The sequence below is a fragment of the Salvelinus alpinus genome, chromosome 18, assembly GCF_045679555.1.
Source record: "Salvelinus alpinus chromosome 18, SLU_Salpinus.1, whole genome shotgun sequence".
NCBI lineage: Eukaryota > Metazoa > Chordata > Actinopteri > Salmoniformes > Salmonidae > Salvelinus > Salvelinus alpinus.
In genome coordinates, this window is record NC_092103.1 from 4,985,379 (window position 1) to 4,992,187 (window position 6,809).

Genomic DNA, 6,809 nt, shown 5'->3' on the forward strand with positions numbered 1-6,809 from the left:
ACCGATAAATCTACGATAATCTAGAATTTCAATAAGCATTTTTCCATGGCTGGCCATGCTTTCCATCTGGCTACCCCTACCCTGGCCAACATCTCAGCACCTCCTGCAGCAACTTCTCCTTCACCCAAAACCAGACAGCTGATGTTCTGAAAGAACTGCAAAATCAGCTGGGCTAGACGTTCTGGACCCTCAAATTATCCGTCGAAATTGTTGCAAACCCTATTACTAGCCTATTCAACCTCTCTTTCGTATCGTCTGAGATCCCCAAAGATTGGAAAGCTGCCGCGGTCATCCCCCTCTTCAAAGGGGGAGACACCCTAGTCCCAAACTGTTATAGAACTATATCTATCCTGTCCAGCCTTTCTAAAATCTTCGAAAGCCAAGTTAATAAACAGATCACCGACCATTTTGAATCCCACCGTACCTTCTCCACTATGCAATCTGGTTTCCGAGCTGGTCATGGGTGCACGTCACCCACGCTCAAGGTCCTAAATGATATCATAACCGCCATCGATAAAAGACTACTGTGCAGCCGTCTTCATTGACCTGGCCAAGGCTTTCGACTCTGTCAATCACCGCATTCTTATCGGCAGACTCAATAGACTTGGCTTCTCAAATGACTGCCTCACCTGGTTCACCAACTACTTCTCAGATAGAGTTCAGTGTGTCAAATCGGAGGGCCTGTTGTCCGGACCTCTGGTAGTCTCTATGGGGGTGCCACAGGGTTCAATTCTCGGGCCGACTCTTTTCTCTGTATATATCAATGATGTCGCTCTTGCTGCTGGTGATTCTCTGATCCACCTCTATGCAGACGACACCATTCTGTACACTTCTGGCCCTTCTTTGGACACTGTGTTAACAAACCTCCAGACGAGCTTCAATGCCATACAACACTTCTTCCGTGGCATCCAACTGCTCTTAAATGCAAGCAAAACTAAATGCCCGTCTAGCATCACTACTCTGGACGGTTCTGACTAAGAATATGTGGACAACTACAAATACCTAGGTGTCTGGTTAGACTGTAAACTCTCCTTCCAGACTCACATTAAGCATCTCCAATCCAAAATTAAATCTAGAATCGGCTTCCTACTTCACAACAAAACATCCTTCACTCATGCTGCCAAACATACCCTCGTAAAACTGACTATCCTACCGATCCTTGACTTCGGCGATGTCATTTACAAAATAGCCCCCAACACTCTACTCAGCAAACTGGATGTAGTCTATCACAGTGCCATCCGTTTTATCACTAAAGCCCCATATACTGCCCACCACTGCGACCTGTATTGTCTCGTTGGCTGGGCCTCTCTACATATCCGTCGCCAAACCCACTGGCTCCAGGTAGTCTATAAGTCTTTGCCAGGTAAAGCCCCGCCTTATTTCAGCTCACTGGTCACCATAGCAACACCCACCCGTAGCACGCGCTCCAGCAGGTATATTGCACTGGTCCTCCCAAAAGCCAACACGTCCTTTGGCCGACTTTCCTTCCTGTTCTCTGCTGCCAATGACTGGAATGAATTGCAAAAATCTCTGAAGCTGCAGTCTTAAATCTCCCTCTCTAACTTTAAGCATCAGCTGTCTGAGCAGCTTACCGATCACTGTACCTATACACAGCCCATCTGTAAATAGCACACCCGACTACCTCATCCCCATATTACTACTTACCCTCTTGCTCTTTTGCACCCCAGTATCTCTACTTGCACATCATCATCTGCACATCTATCACTCCAGTGTTAATGATAAATTGTAATTATTTTCGCCTCTAGGGCCTATTTATTGCCTACCTCCCTACTCTTCTACATTTGCACACACTGTACATAGATTTTTCGATTTTTCTTTTCTTTTGTGTTATTGACTACGTTTGTTTATGTGTAACTCTGTGTTGTTGTTTTTGTCGCACTGCTTTGCTTTATCTTGGCCAGGTCGCAGTTGTAAATGAAAACTTGTTCTCAACTGGCCTACCTGGTTAAATAAAGGTGAAATAAAAAAAATAAAAAAATAGTCAGTGTGTTGAGTGATACGTAGAATATCAACAACTGTTTTGACTGTTGTGCAATAAGTCATTGTCGAGTTGTGAATCTACAGTATGTATGTCTAAATGTTTAATTAATTGTGGAAAAACTAAATAGAATCTCAACAACAAATGAAAGCTGAGACTATTCTTTCTTTGACTTTTCATTGACTTATGCCTGAGAGCTCTCCTTTCCTATCTCCAGTACCTGATAACGATTCCATCGTGTTCAGATTATAGACTATCTGATCTCAGTCCAGCTTCTGAAGGTGCAATATACACTATCATTAGCCAATACGGCACACCGACTGATTCTAGGCCAGGACCATAAAGACAACCATATGTCATTTTCAACACACTTACACCAGATGCGGACTGATCTGAGAGCAGGCCTTGAAGAGATCCATCTGCCCAGCGGAATGGAATATAACAGGGCAATTTAGGAGCTAAGAGTCCCAATTGACACATTATCAATCTTAACTAATTCGATTGCCTTCTCCGCAACTCCACTGGGCCATCTGTGTACTACTAAACAACATCAACCACATGTTGCCTTGGTATTGATCTGGGGTAGGCATTACAGCATTACACTCCTGCTCTGATGGAGAAAGAAGCCATGCTTGATTAGAAAGACAAACCTGATGGTTAGAGGGGAGGGGAAGTAATTAAACACACAAGTCAGTGCGCTATCCTGGGGCCGTATCCACAAAGCATCTCAGAATAGAAAACGGATCATAACAGCTGAGTGCAGTGCAATTCAAATGTGATTTTCTTTTTTTCTTTTTTATTATATTTCCACACTATGAGGTTGAAACAACACTCTTAAATTGTGAAAATGATGATAATACTTTTCATGTAAGAGCTTTTTTGAAAAGAATGCCTGGAATTTCAGCCTGTTCAGGTGCGATGGAACTTTTGGCCCACATCATGACTTCAGAATGTGATCTGATTATGATAGACCAATGACTGTTCATCTGGGTAAGGGGGTGGGCTCTAGACCATCCTATCAGCCAACCAGGGCTGTGTATGCAAATATCTTCAAATTTGTTTCCTAACGCCCACATGATGAGACTGAGCATTTCAACGGGCAAAGGAGGCTCAGGGAAATAAAAGATATATAAACATATATATTTTTTGTTATTTTCATTTATTATACATACAATGATGATTTCAAAATGTAATTACATAGACTGAATGGGGGCTGTAGCTTTGATTGTGTTGATGATAGACCTTTCAAACGTGTTATGCAACATTATCTGCAATTGACTTGATTCCTACCACGCCAAGAAGATTTAGAGTTGTTGAACAGGAGACGTTGAGTGTGTTGATATAACGGTATATTGTCAAAATTCCGCTTCTAACAACCATCAAATCAAAATATCAGAATGTATTAAATTATGCATGGCAACATACAAGGCAAGAATTAAGAGTAGGCAAAGTGGTCGTGCCAGGCGGAAATGATATCAAACGTCTTACCATTACAACATTTGATGTACAGTCACATTCACCTTGGTTGTTTGAAGCTTGCTATAAACTCTATTAGGGTTGCAAAATTCCAGTAACTATCCCCAAATTCCTGGTTGGAAGATTCCTGGAATAACGAGGGAATCAGCAGGAAATCTGGGAATCCTACAACTAGGATTTTTGGAAAACCAGGGAATTTGGTGAAAGTTACTGGAATTTTGCAACCCTAGACTCTATAGAGTTCACAACTGGCGATACCGCATCGCGATTAGTTATTCCCCATTATTTGCAACAATGTCAATGAGCGTCATCACTATTTTTTCCTTTGCGGTATCTCAAACTGTCGTGATTACCAGCTGAGAAAAACTTTTATGAGTTGATTTTACTCCTGGCTCAGACTTTGTCTGGGCAGTGTCTTAATATCATCCTAAAACCTAGTCCGGGCTGGGAGTTTCTTTTGTCTTAAAACAGGTTTTAACAGGATTCCTAGGACCTTTTGTGAGATGCTTTGTGGATACCGGCCCTGTCCTTAGATCAACCAGCTGAAACTGAATTGTGGACCGCTATCCTTCTACAGACTGTTATGACAATCTCCATAAAGCATTGCCGGGGTTGACAGATGTGATGTTTTGTTTTTAGGACACATCTTTATGCTATAGTGAATGTGAGTAATGTGATGTTTGGCCTGCTCGCTGGCTGACTCCTGTTCTCCTGTAGTGATGGGCTGCTTGAGATTTGTTGACTGTGCGAGGCTAGGACACTAAAGTGCTGTGGAATACTGGACTCTGTAGCCCCTCTCTGTGATTCTTCCTCCAGGGAATAGATTGCCCTGCTCTGTATTTTGATAGTGTTTTCATAGAAATAGGAAAATGATTGGATTTGACAGATACTGTGTGTCCTGCTGTTTGAGTGAATCAACCCAATGTTTCTCCATTTCATATTGATTCACACTTCTGATAATGAGAGGAAAATAGTCAAAATATAGCATTTAGAATTTATTACTTAATTTTTTAAAATCTACCTACCCCTGTAAGGTTATATAAAGACTTCCGAACCACTTGGCTGTGATTATGCAGATGGTTTGCTCATGTTGTTGCTCTGAATGTAGATGGACAATAAACCATTGTCCAAATTGAATGAGCAAATTACCAAGTTGCTAGTCCAATGACCCTTAGCAGGGATGCTTAAAGAGTGGGATAGAGAGGCACACACATATGTCTGTACTCCTAATGTAGGAGTGACAGCATTAGAGCATTAGCCAGAATGGACTGAATTACTCTGTTCTGTCTCTGCAGTATTCTGTTCCCTAAAATAACATTTCCCCCTCCAATTTTGGCATCATATTTGAAAAGAGCTTTTGTCTTCAGCCCCCCAAAAGAAAGAACTTGTTATAAACGCTCTAGGTTCAACGTTTTAAGATTTTGTCACCAGTTTAATTTGAATGAATTACAATTATACACTATTTGGCTGAAATATAAATGAGAGGTCATTGATTAATAAGTGTATTAAGAATATACAAATTAACCAAGCAACATAAACAGCACAATTATATTAATTGGAAGTTTGTTTCTTATCTTTCATGTGCTTTCCCATTTTCACATGGTTGGGTTTACCCTGCATGTATTCTAAATGTGCCACACTGTATTTGTACTCTGCTTTATACTTGACTAATTGAATGCCCTTGGGGATCTTTGAATGCACACCAGAGCTTCAACTGATTGATTTGACTTGAATAGCCTACAGTACAGAAACAGTTGTGTCAAAATAGGTCACTTTTTTTCTTGTGCTGAGTTAGACAGCTGAATTTGATTCTAAATAAATTGAAAATGGACTTTCGTACAATCTGACATCCTTTTGTTTATAGCTGCCCTTATTAGGACTATATACACTGAGTGTACAAAACATTAGGAACACCTTCATAATATTGAGTTGCACCCCCTTTTGCCCTCAGAACAGCCTCTATTCTTTGGAGCATGGACTCTACAAGGTGTCGAAAGCATTCCACAGGGAAGCTGGCCTATGTTGACTCCAATGCTTCCCACAGTTATGTCAAGTTAGCTGGTAGTGGTTCTCTACTCCGAATAGCTTGTTCCATTTCATCACATAGATGCTCAATTGGATTGAGATCTGGTGACTGGGCAGGCCACTGCAGTAAGCTGAATTCGCTGTCATGTTCGTGGAACCATTCCTGGACAATCCTAGCCTTGTGGCATGTGGCATTATCCTACTAAAAGATGCATTTGCAGATGGATACACTGCTGCCATAAAGGGATGCACCGGATTGGCAATGATGTGCATGTATCCTGTGGTATTCAAACGTTGCTCCACTTTTATCAAGGGGCCCAATGGTGTGCCATGAAAACACACCCTACACCATCACACCATCACCACCAGCCTGCAATGTTGATACACGGCATGATGGATGCATGTACTCATGTGTTGTTTTCTCCATACCCTAGTCCTCACTCCCATCATCGTGAAACAACAGGAACCGGGATTCATCAGATCAGGCAAAGTTTTCCAAATTTTCCAGTGTCCAGTCTTTGTTCCTTAATGTCTTTTTGTTCCTTTCCTTCCTGGATGTCCTTTGGGTGGTGGACCATTCCTGATACACACTGGAAACTACTGAGCATGAAAACCCAGCAGTGTTGCAGTTCTTGACACACTCAAAACGGTGCGCCTGGGACCTTCTACCATGCCCCGTTCAAAGCCACTTAAGTATTTTGTCCTGCCCATTCACAGTGGTGGAAAAAGTACCCAATTGTCATACTTGAATAAAAGTAAAGATACCTTGATAAAAAATGACTCAAGTAAAAGTGAAAGTCACCCAGTAAAATACTACTTGAGTAAAAGTCTAAAAGTATTTGGTATGAAATATACTTAAGTACCAAAAGTAAATGTAAACGCAAAAATGTACTTAAGTATCAAAAGTAAAAGTATACATTATTTCAAATTCCTTATATATTAAGCAAACCAGACAGCACAATTTTCTTGTTTTTTAATTTATTTACGGATAGCCAGGGGCACACTCCAACACTCAGACATAATTTACAAGCTAAGCATTTGTGTTTAGTGAGTCTGTCAGATCAGAGGCAGTAGGGATGACCAGGGATGTTCTCTTGATAAGTGTGTGAATTGGACAATTTTCCTGTCCTGCTAAGCATTCATAATGTAACGAGTACTTTTGGGTGTCAGGGTAAATGTAACGAGTAAAAAGTAGAACATATACTTTTCTTTAGGAATGTAGTGGAGTAAAAGTAAAAGTTGTCATGAATATAAATAGTAAGGTAAAGTACAGATACAACAAAAAGCTACTTAAGTAGTACTTTAAAGT